The 12917-nt window shown below is 42.7% G+C and overlaps 2 protein-coding genes across 2 annotated transcripts in view; one reads left to right on the top strand and one right to left on the bottom strand.

Moving 5' to 3' along the window:
• rpl38 (ribosomal protein L38) overlaps positions 1-12917 on the bottom strand; it is a 76860-nt gene that overhangs the window by 14996 nt on the left and 48947 nt on the right. The window lies entirely within an intron of this gene.
• Positions 1-12917, top strand: part of LOC310734913 (uncharacterized protein) — a gene marked incomplete at its 5' end in the record, with an annotated part of 44533 nt that overhangs the window by 1440 nt on the left and 30176 nt on the right. The gene's annotated exons all lie outside the window — the stretch shown is intronic.

The raw sequence follows: 12917 nt of genomic DNA, 5'->3' as shown, positions 1-12917 counted from the left end.
ATTTTTTTCGATGAACGGAATCCGGGTTGCGAGTCTGAATATTAATGGCGCGAGAGAGCGAAGCTATACGAGCTAGTTAAACAGAAGCGTTTGGATGTTTTAATGTTACAGGAGACCCACAGTGATCCCAGTAATGATGCTGATTGGGTGAAGGAGTGGGAGGGGCTGGCGCTTTTGAGTCATCACACGTCACGAAGTGGGGGTGTAGCTTTACTGTTTGCTCGTAATTTTATTCCTGTGTCGTATTCGGTTGAGGAGATTTTAAATGGGAAGCTTTTAAAAGTGAGAGCGTTTTATGAGAATGAGGCATTTGTTTTTATCTGTGTGTACACTCCCACCAGTCCAGTGGAGAGGATGATTTTTTTAAATACGCTGGATAGCGTCATTGCTAACTGCGACACTGCAGATACTCTCGTTTTAGGTGGTGATTTTAACTGCACGGCAGATATTTTAGACAGGAATCATGTTGAACCTCACGCGGCTTCCCGTAAGCGTCTGTTGGAGATGTTAGAGGCCCATGACCTCAGTGATATATGGAGGAATATACACAAGAAACAGAGACAGTACACGTGGGCCCATGCCGCAGACGGCGTTCTCTCGATGGCCAGGCTTGATCGATTTTATTGCTTTAAACATCAGCTGACATCTTTTACCAATTGTTTTATTGTTCATTATTTAAGGTACCAACAAATAGCCTGCACCTTTTGATCTAAGTAGGCGTGGAGTATCATCCTGGTACATAAGTTCACTCAGATACTGCGGCGTGAGAGCGTTAAGTGCTTTATACGTCAGTAGTAGTATTTTATAATCAGTGTGAGATGTAATTGGGAGCAGTGTAGATGATTAAAACAGGGCTGATGTGATCATATTTTCTAGATCTAGTGAGGACTCTTGCTGCTGCATTCTGAACTAACTGAAGCTTATTTCTGCACTTACTCCAACACCCAGACAGTAAAGCGTTACAGTAGTCTAATCTAGATGTTACAAAAGCATCAACTAGTTTTTCTGCATCCTGTAACGACATCATATTTCTAATTTTAGCAATATTTCTAAGGTGAAAGAAGGAGATCCTGGTGATATTATTCACGTGAGCCTCAAAGGAAAGACTCGGGTCAATAATCACACCGAGGTCTTTGACTGCTGTACACACTGAAACAGAAACACCATCCAGAGATGCTACAGAATCAGAAAGTTAACTTCTAGCTGCATGTGGTCCTAGTAAAAGTACTTCCGTCTTATCTGAGTTTAGCAGAAGAAAGTTATCAAGCATCCACTGTCCTTTACACACTCCTCAACATTGTTAAGCTGATCTCTCTCATCTGGCTTTGCTGAAATATACAGCTGTGTATCATCAGCATAGCAATGGAAGCGAATACCATGTTTATGTATAATGTGTGCACTAATGTCCTGAGCACATTGTAGCAGACTGTTGATATTAATTGCAGTCCAAATCCATCCTCAAAGTTCTCCATTTGCTCAGTAACTTCATGGATATTTGGGCTGTTTATGTGGAAATACCTACAGCTGTACAGAGTCTTCAACTGAAGAAAAGTTCATGCAGAGGTAGAACATCAAGATAAATCAGGCAGATCTGAAGAGAGGAACACTCACACACACACACACACACACACACACACACACACACACACACACACACACACACACACACACACACACACAGAGAGGACAAATTTGTCTTTGTTTTCTTTAAAAATAAAATGAAATGCAAATTGGTTCCTGGGCATGAGTGTGTGAGCGTCAGTGAGTCATTTGCTTATGGTTTGGTTGTTTGTTTATGGACACTCCACTGCACACTGCCTCACATCTCACACTGGGCTAAACCTCACGTTTTCCTCAGGTTTCCATTTTAAGCGTCTGTAGAACACAAACTATAATAGATAAAAAATATTGCAGTGTCTGATGAAGTCAGGAAACACCATACACATAGTGTTTATTGTGTAACAACAGGTGATGTTTTACAAGTGTGTTTCATATATGTGTGTGTGTGTGTGTGTGTGTGTGTGTGTGTGTGTGTGTGTGTGTGTGTGTGCTCACTCCCGACTCCTGTCCTGTCTCTTGGTTTCCATGGTTCCATACTTAAAGGCTCCGATTGGAGAATGCTTGATGCCGAGTTGCGGCTGCGAGACATTTCTATGGATTTCATAGTGAGATTATGTGCATTACGATGTTTGCTAATTGTTCAGACAATCTGACAGAGCATTTCAGGTGCCCGCTCTGTGACCCCACCCCAGGATCGGCACCTGAGGTAAGTCTGCTTATGCTCCAGTGAACGCATGACTAAAGCACTTCAAGGCAAGTTTCCTCATTTCCCAAACAAACATCTGCACCCTTTTCTGAGCATGACTAATGAAATTCTTTTGCATGTATCATTTGTATGCACGCGATGCCTCACTGCACGGCTCAACAGGATTCAATTCTGCAGAAATGTTTATTCATGATTTTAACAATAAAATACTTCTATTGTAAATACTGGTGAGGTGACAATTGAACAGTGTTTATATGAATCCAGTATTATAAAAAAACAATATCCAGCGGGTTAATTAAGTTTTAATCTGGTTACAGTGAGGAAAATAAGTATTTGAACACGCTGCTATTTTGCAAGTTCTCCCACTTAGAAATCATGGAGGGGTCTGAAATTGTCATCGTAGGTGCATGTCCACTGTGAGAGACATAATCTAAAAAAAATAAATCCAGAAATCACAATATATGATTTTTAAACTATTTATTTGTATGATACAGCTGCAAATAAGTATTTGAACACCTGTCTATCAGCTAAAATTCTGACCCTCAAAGACCTGTTAGTCTGCCTTTAAAATGTCCACCTCCACTACATTTATTATCCTAAATTAGATGCACCTGTTTGAGGTCGTTAGCTGCATAAAGACACCTGTCCACTCCATACAATTAGTAAGAATCCAACTACTAAGATGGCCAAGACCAAAGAGCTGTCCAAAGACACTAGAGACAAAATTGTACACCTCCACAAGGCTGGAAAGGGCTACGGGGAAATTGCCAAGCAGCTTGGTGAAAAAAGGTCCACTGTTGGAGCAATCATTAGAAAATGGAAGAAGCTAAATATGACTGTCAATCTCCCTCGGACTGGGGCTCCATGCAAGAACTCACCTCGTGGGGTCTCAATGATCCTAAGGAAGGTGAGAAATCAGCCCAGAACTACACAGGAGGAGCTGGTCAATGACCTGAAAAGAGCTGGGACCACCGTTTCCAAGGTTACTGTTGGTAATACACTAAGACGTCATGGTTTGAAATCATGCATGGCGCGGAAGGTTCCCCTGCTTAAACCAGCGCATGTCCAGGCACGTCTTAAGTTTGCCAATGACCATTTGGATGATCCAGAGGAGTCATGGGAGAAAGTCATGTGGTCAGATGAGACCAAAATAGAACTTTCGGGTCATAATTCCACTAAACGTGTTTGGAGGAAGAAGATTGATGAGTACCGTCCCAAGAACACCATCCCTACTGTGAAGCATGGGGGTGGTAGCATCATGCTTTGGGGGTGTTTTTTTGCACATGGGACAGGGCGACTGCACTTTATTAAGGAGAGGATGACCGGGGCCATGTATTGCGAGATTTTGGGGAACAACCTCCTTCCCTCAGTTAGAGCATTGAAGATGGGTCGAGGCTGGGTCTTCCAACATGACAATGACCCGAAGCACACAGCCAAGATAACCAAGGAGTCGCTCTGTAAGAAGCATATCAAGGTTCTGGCGTGGCCTAGCCAGTCTCCAGACCTAAACCCAATAGAGAATCTTTGGAGGGAGCTCAAACTCTGTGTTTCTCAGCGACAGGCCAGAAACCTGACTGATCTAGAGAAGATCTGTGTGGAGGAGTGGGCCAAAATCCCTCCTGCAGTGTGTGCAAACCTGGTGAAAAAATACAGGAAACGTTTGACCTCTGTAATTGCAAACAAAGGCTCCTGTACCAAATATTAACATTGACTTTCTCAGGTGTTCAAATACTTATTTGCAGCTGTATCATACAAATAAATAGTTTAATAATCATATATTGTGATTTCTGGATTTTTTTTTTTAGATTATGTCTCTCACAGTGGACATGCACCTACGATGACAATTTCAGACCCCTCCATGATTTCTAAGGGGGAGAAATTGCAAAATAGCAGGGAGTTCAAATACTTATTTTCCTCACTGTATGTAGCATTTTGTAGGATATCATTAACTGTTTGAGTAGAATAGTGTCAGGGACACAACACGTTCTTCGTTTTCAGCATTGTACATTAATACTGAAGAATTTCAGCTATAAATAATCGCATATAATTATGTAGTGAAAAAGAAACAAGAATGTTTTAAAAAATTTAGTTTCTTATCATTTCCCAGTTGCTGAAATCGTAAGATTCTTCGAACCCGTCATTTCCGCCTGGCGCTTATTTACTTTCCAGCTCTTTGAAACATCGTGCCAATGACTAAAAATGCGTTCTAGTTTTTGAAAGTGTCTGTTTTCACCCACAGTCCACACTCAAAAACAGCACTCTCATATTTATCCATTTTTGAGAGCATTTTTAATAAGCTAAGTTTTCAGTGTCTTAAAACGCCGTCCAAGGGCTGACAGAAGACCAAAATGGAGAAAAAATATGCATTTTCAAACGAAAACATATTAATGTGTATCTGGCCTGAAATTTTAGATTTTCCAAAAGTAGCTCCATCTAACTTTAATGGGAGCTTTACAAACTCATTAGATTCACGAGGTGTCACCTGGAATGGGTTTCAGGTAACAGGTGTGTTTTATCAAGAGCTCATTTGTGACTTTTCTTCTCAGCAGTTGTGTTGTGCAGAGGAACGTGTGAGTACTGAGTCAATATCACTATTAGTACTGCTTCAACTACTGTAAAAATCCATTTACTTTTGCAGCATTTAGCAGACGTCCGTGTCCAGAGCGACGTACAAAAGTGCTTTAAGTCTCAATCAATAAATAAATCTACACTGGTGCACCGGATTACAAACTTAATATAAATCAGACTACAACTTTTTTAAGAGTTTGGAAAGCAAACTTGAAAAGTGCTAATTTAAGTGTAACAGGAAGAGGAAGGTCTTCAACAGTCACCTAAAGACAGCCAATGACTTTAGGGAAGTTCATTCCACCACCATGAAGCCAGAACAGAGAAGAGCCTTGAAGTGTACTTACCTCTCATTCTGAGAAAAGGTGGTACCAGTCGAGCAGTGCTGGAGGATCTCAGACAGCATGGTGCAGATGTGATGATGTCTCTGAGGTAAGATGGTGCTGGTCCATTTTTGGCCTTGTAGGTGAGCATCAGTGTTTTGAATTTGATGCATGCAGCTTCTGGAAGCCAGTGAAGGAGAACTTGGGCATATTGAACACAAGTCGTGCAGCTGCGTTTTGGATCATTTGCAGTGGACGGATAGCATTCAGGGGAAGACCTGCCAGCAGAGAGCTGCAGTAGTCCAGTCTTGAAATGAAAATTGACTGAACAAGCACCTGGGCAGCCTGTGTGGACAGAAATGGTTGAATCCTTTGGATGTTGTAGAGAAGAAATCGACAGGAACGAGCCACATTAGCGACATGTGGGGAAAAGGACAGTTGATTGTCACCCCAAGGTTACGAGCAGTGGCTGAAGGGGAGAGCAGAGAGTCATGAAGAGATATTCAGAGATCTAGACCTAGAGATGAATCACCTGGGATGACCAGTAGTTCTGTTTTGCTGGGGTTGAGTTTTAGTTGGTGTGCACTCATCCATGAAGATATGTCTGTCAAGCATGCCGAGATCCGAGCGGAAGCTGTTATATATGAGGGAGGGAAAGAAAAGATGAGTTGAGTGTCATCTGCATAGCAGTGGTAAGAAAACCCATGTGAGGATATGACTTCACCAATGGAGTGGGCATAGAGGGAGAAAAGGAGGGGCTTTAATCCATTAATCCATTTAATCCATTCACTACATTAAATATTGTGATTCTTCCTTATGTAGTGGGTTTGCTTCGCGCTGTGTGTTTTTAAATAAAGAGCCTCCACACGTTGGTACAATCATCATATGATTTACTTCCAGCTTCTGTGTTCTCTCTTGGATCCAAGATGGCGGCGCGGCAGTAGCTCGCAGCGGCCGCTCCGGACCCAAAATGGTGCTACTTTTAGTTTGTAGCCCGCCTTACGCAACACATGGACATCGGAGCAACCGGTGTCCCTGTGTACAACCGCAAAACACTCAAAGAACTCAGAAATAACCCAAACAACACAATAAACGATGATCTGCGGCAGAAACTACGCGACCTCTGCGTGCTCCAAGAACCAGGCCTCCAGACCTCGGCGTCGTCTGCGGCGGATGGACGGAGGAGGGGGAATCGAAAGCGCTGCGCGAGGAAGCGGAACCGCGGAAAGCGAGTGGGTGCTAATGCTAGGCTCAAAGCTAACCCTAGCCGGCCCGCTCTACCATCTCTACTGCTGGCTATTGTCTGCTCCCTGGACAATAAATTGGACTACATCAGACTCCAACAAGCTACTCAGCGTGAGTACAGACACTGCTGCGTTTTGTGTTCACTGAGACGTGGCTGAGTTCCAGACGCCCGATTCAGCTGGACAGGCTAGCCACGTTTCGTGCCGACAGAAATTAAGCTCTGTGCGGTTAGACTGGTGGCGGCGGTCTGTGTATTTCCATCAATACGGAATGGTGTAAGAACTCTGTACTTGTTTCTACCTACTGCTCATCGCTGCTGGAGTTTATTGTTGTGAGATGTAGACCTTTTTATTTACCCTGGGAATTCACCACCGCTATTTTGCTCGGAGTGTACATACCACCTAGCGCTAATGCTAAGGAAGCACTCAGCGTACTCTACAGGACCATTAGCGAACTTTAAAACACACACCCTGACTGAATTTTATCAGGATGTGGACTTTGCAACCAGAGGAGAAAACACGCTGGATGTTGTTTACACAAACTTCTGGGGCGCATACCGGGCGAAGCCCCGCCCCCACCTCGGGTACTCAGACCACATCTCTGTTATGCTGATCCCAGCATACAGACCACTCAGCAGGCGTTCAAGACCAGCTCGAAAGCAAGTGAGAACCTGGCCAGCAGGATCCATGTCTGCTCTCCAGGATTGTTTTGAATGCACTGACTGGGACATGTCAACCAATGGCCATTTCATCAACTTGGAGGAGTACACGTCAACAGTGACCAGCTACATCGGCAAGTGCATTGATGACGTGACCATCTCCAAGACCATCACTACACGCTCCAACCAGAAGCCGTGGATGACCGCAAAGGTGCGTACGCTGCTAAAAACAAGAGACTCCGCCTTCAGAGTAGGGGACAAGGCGGTCTTAAAAACAGCAAGGGCTAAACTGTCCTGTGCCATCAAAGAGGTGAAGCGTGCACACGCCAAGAGAATTCACGACCACTTCCAGGACAGCGGTGACACCCAGCGCATGTGGCAGGGCATCAGAACAACATGGTGGCGAGAAAGACCACCCCTCCTCCCAGTGACCAGATGCTCTGTCTAACCACAGCTGAAGTGAGGAAAACTCTATGCAGAGTTAACCCACGGAAGTCTGCTGGACCAGACAACATTCCTGGCAAAGTGCTCAGGAAATGTGCACAACAGCTAGCATATGTCTTCACCGATATCTTCAACATCTCCCTGAGCAGCGCCACTGTCCATTGTCCATCAGCAACTGATTGAGAAGCTGAGCCTACTGGGCCTGAACACCTCCCTTTGTAACTGGATCCCAGACTTCCTGACTGGGAGACCTCAGTCAGTCCGGATCGGAAACAGCATCTCCAGCACCACCCCACTGAGCACTGGAGCCCCTCAGGGCTGTGTGTTCAGTCCACTGCTGTTTACTCTGCTGACTCACGACTGTGTAGCAATGCACAGCTCGAATCACATAATTAAGTTCGCCGATGACACGACCGTGGTGGGTCTAATCAGCAAGAACGACGAGTCAGCATACAGAGAGGAGGTTCAACGGTTAACAGCCTGGTGTGGAGCCAACAACCTGTCTCTGAACGTCGACAAAACTAAAGAGATCGTTGTGAACTTTGGGAGAACACAAAGCGACCATTCTCCACTGATCATCAATGGATCCTAAATGGAGATTATCAAGAGCACCAAATTCCTTGGTGTTCACTTGGCGGATAACCTCACCTGGTCACTCAACACCAGCTCCATCACCAAAAAAGCCCAGCAGCGTCTCTACTTCCTGAGAAGGCTGAGGAAAGCTCATCTCCCTCCATCCATCCTGACCATGTTCTACAGAGGGACCATTGAGAGCATCTTGAGCAGCTGCATCACTAACTGGTTTGGGAACTGCACCGTCTCGGATCACACAGACCCTACAGAGGATAGTGAGGACAGCTGAGAAGATCATCGGAGTCTCTCTCCCCTCTATCATGGACATTTACACCACACGCTGCATCCGCAAAGCACACAGCATTGTGGTCGACCACACACACCCGTCACACACAGTTTTCACTCTCCTACCATCAGGGAAGCGTTTCCGAAGCATTCGGGCCGTCACATCCAGACTGTGCAATAGTTTCCTTCCTCAAGCCATCAGGCTCCTCAACAAAGAACTGAACTGAACTCTCTCACACACACACACACACACACACACACACACACACACACACACACACACACACACACACTCCTGCACACTCCTGCACACTCCTGCACACACTTACACACAACTGTGTGACTGACTGATCTGCACAAACCGGACTCAACACACACTCACTCACTTCGTGTGACTGATTTGTACAAACTGGACTCAACACACATCATACACTTCGCACACCTATGATTAAGTACCACTCACACTAATCATTAACACAAAAATGTTTACATCCTGTTTTTTGCACATCTTCCAGGATTGCTGCTATTGTTCTGTCCACAAATCTTTGCCACTTTTCACTTTATCTTGGTTGCTGCTATTTGTTTAATTGTACAATATTGTTTACATTTTTCTGCTACTGAGCACTCTATTTTGTTACGACAGGTTTACTGGTGGAGCTATTTTGTGTTTTGTGTATTGTCTTGCACTGTTTGCACCAGTTGCACACATGCACTTTATGTGGCAAGGATCTTTCTACTAGTTCTTCAGTGTTTTTCTGTTCTGTGACTGTTGTTTTATGTTGTTTTATGTAGCACCTGGGTTCTGGAGGAACGTTGTTTCATTTTACTGTGTACTGCATTGAACTTGAACTCTTGAACTCTCATCACTGTATTAAAACTACAGACACTATCAGATAATAAATGAAGAATCTCTAGTCTAGCCATGCCTGTCAATCATTACATACTTTCTTAATGTACAAACCCGCTCCAAAAAAAGTTGGGACAATGTACAAATTGTAAATAAAAAAGGAATGCAATCATTTACAAAAAAATTTATTCACAATAGAATATAGAAACATATCAAATGTTGAAAGTGAGATATTTTGTCATGTCAAATATTGGCTCATTTTGGATTTCATGAGAGCTACACATTCCAAAAAAGTTGGGACAGAGAGCAATAAGAGGCCGGAAAAGTTAAATGTACATAAAGGAACAGCTGGACCTGTCAATTGTCAAGATGGGCAGAGGATCACCAGTTCCCCCAATGCTGCAGTGAAAAATAGTGGAGCAACATCAGAAAGGATTTTTTCAGAGAATTTGAAGAGTTTGAAGTTCTCATCATCTACAGTGCAGAATATCATCCAAAGATTCAGAGAATCTGGAACAATCTCTGTGCGAAAGGGTGAAGGCCGGAAAACCATACTGGATGCCCGTGATCTTCAGGCCCTCAGACGCCACTGCATCACATACAGGAAGGCTACTGTAATGGAAATCACAACATGGGCTCAGGAACACTTCCAGAAAACTTTGTTGGTGAACACAATCCACCGCGCTATTCGCCGTTGCCGACTAAAACTCTATAGGTCAAACAAGAAGCCATATCTAAACATGATCCAGAAGCTCAGGCGTTTTCTCTGGGCCACGGCTCATTTTAAATGCACTGTGGCAAAGTGGAAAACTGTTCTGTGGTCAGACGAATCAAAATGTAAAGTTCTTTTTGGAAAACTGAGACGCCATGTCATCCGGACTAAAGAGGATAAGGACAACCCAAGATGTTCTCAGCGCTCAGTTCAGAAGCCTGCATCTCTGATGGTATGGGGTTCATGAGTGCGTGTGGCATGGGCAGCTTACACATCTGGAAAAACACCATTAATCCTGAAAGGTATATCAAAGTTCTAGAACAACATGTGCTCCCATCCAGACGTCGTCTCTTTCAGAGAAGAAATTGCATTTTCCAACATAACAATACCAGACCACATACTGCATCAATTACAACATCATGGCTGCGTAGAAGAAGGATCCGGGTACTGACATGTCCACCTGCAGTCCAGGTCTTTCACCCATAGAAAACATTTGGCACATCATAAAGAGGAAAATGCGACAAAGAAGACCTGAGACAGTTGAGCAACTAGAAGCCTGTATAAGACAAGAATGGGAGAACATTCCTATTCCTAAACTCGAGCAGCTTGTCTCCTCAGTCCCCAGACATGTACAGACTGTTATAAAGAGAAGAGAGGACGCAACACAGTAGAGACACGGCCTTGTCCCAACTTTTTTTGGATGTGTTGATCCCATGAAATTGAAAATAAACTTATTTTTCCCTTTAAAATTAGACATTTTCTCACTTTAAACATTTCATATGTGATCAATGTTGTATTCTGAATAAAATATTGAAATTTTAAACTTCCACATCATTGCATTCTGTTTTTATTCACATTTGTACACTGTCCCAACTTTTTTGGAATTGGGTTTGTACATTAATTTAACAGAAAATACATGGATACATGGAACTTCTCATGGATAATTAAAAATAACATGCATCTTTGCATTGAACATTGAACTCTTATTTGTTTTCCTTCGACCCTATTACTTACCAAGGGAGTTCCCCCAGATATTTATCACGCTCGTGTACATTCACCCGAGAGCTAACGCTGACTCTGCAACCCGAATTATTGTTAAAACTGTGCAAGGGATCTCGCCGGATGCACCTAATTTTATTATGGGTGATTTTAATCACTGTAATATGGAGAAGTCCCTGTGTGGTTTTTATCAGTATGTAACCTGTTTTACACGCTATATGAAATGTTTGGATCATTGTTACGGATCTGTTAAGGGAGCATAAAAATTGCTTTGTAGAGCATCCCTTGGGTTCATCTGATCATAATGTTGTGCACTTGGTTCCACTATACAAATCGGTCCTGAAGAAAACTAAGCCAGAACATCGTTTAGTTCCGGTGCGGTCAGCTGAATCGATCAATTGTATCCAGGACTGTTTTAGCTGCACAGATTGCGATGTGTTTACTGATGCTTGTGCAGATTTAGATGAACTTACAGAGACGGTGTCAGCTTATATTACATTTTGCGAAGATCTTGTTATTCCCAGGAAAGAAATAGCTATTTATCAGAATAATAAACCATGGGTCACTAAATCGGTAAAAAATACAATTATTCAGAGAAATATTTGTTTTAATCAAGGTGATGTGACTCAGTATAAGGTATTAAAAAAAAAAAACAAGTTAAAAAAGAACTTAAAATGGCAAGGCTTAATTATAAGGTCAAAGTGGAGGATATGCTAAAAACCGGGAATTCACGTTCTGCATGGGGGCGGGGGGGGCCTTGGGTTAAATCCATGATGGGGATGAATTCCAAAAAACTTAATATTTCTCTTGATGGGAAGTTTGATTTAGATTTTTCTAATGATCTGAATGTTTTTTATAATCGTTTTAATAGTCATGATTTTAGTCAGGAATTGGCAGTGTTTAATAATGCTGTTCCGGAACAGAATAGGGTTAATGTTGACAAGGATATGGTTTTAAAACTTTTTCGAGGTGTAAGACAGAGGAAAAGTCCTGGCCTGGATGGTATTGGGGGCCGTATTCTTAGAAATTGTGCGGAACAACTTGCAGATATTTTTTGTTTTATTTTTTAAATGTCATTGAGTCTCCATAAGGTTTCCTGTCTTTGGAAAGAGTCTATTATCGTACCTGTTCCTAAGAATAATGAGTACAGGCCAGTAGCACTTACTTCTCTGATAATGAAAACATTTGAGAGGATTGTGAAGGACACGCTTTTGACCATGGTACAGGCAAATCTGGATCCGCTTCAGTTTGCCTATAGGTCAGGCAGGGGTGTTGATGATGCAATATGTGCTCTATTAAACATGATTTTGGCACACCTTGAGGGCGCAAAAACTTTTGTACGTTTGGTTTTTATTGATTTTTCATCAGCTTTTAATTGTATCCAACCTCATATCCTAGCAGAAAGGTTAAAGAGTGTATATAATATTGATTTTGGATTGATAAGTTGGCTGATGGATTTCTTAACCAATAGGTCTCAGCGTGTGAAGGTGAACAGTGTTTTGTCTGATGTACTTTTTTCCTCTACTGGGTCACCGCAAGGGTGTGTTCTTTCACCTCTTTTATTTGTGCTTTATACTAATGAGTGTCGTACGCAAGTTGAGAGATGCCATTTCATTAAGTTGGCTGATGATTCAGTGATCGTGTGTGATTTGATCGCTCATGTGGATGCTGTTTGTAAAAAAGCCCACCAGCGTATGTATTTTTTACGGAAACTCTGTGGTTTTAACGTGGATAGCACTTTTATGAAAATGTTTTATTCTTGTTTTATTGAGTCAACATTTGTGTGTTGGTATGGATCGCTTAATCTGAAAAATTGAACTAGACTTCAGGGTATTGGTAAAGTGTGTGGTAAGATTGTCGGCACCAACCTGATGGATTTAAACAGTGTGTATAAAGCAAGGACTCTCAGGAAGGCCAAGTTAATGTTAAGAGATTCCAGCCATCCCTTGCAGAATCTTTTTATGTTGTTACCTTCTTCACGTAGATATTTTTTACCACTT

Source organism: Silurus aristotelis, assembly GCF_946808225.1.
Source record: "Silurus aristotelis genome assembly, chromosome: 12".
In the NCBI taxonomy this organism is placed as follows: Eukaryota; Metazoa; Chordata; class Actinopteri; order Siluriformes; family Siluridae; genus Silurus; species Silurus aristotelis.
The sequence above is the reverse complement of the archived record's forward strand: the minus strand, read 5'-3'. Positions and strand labels throughout refer to the sequence as shown.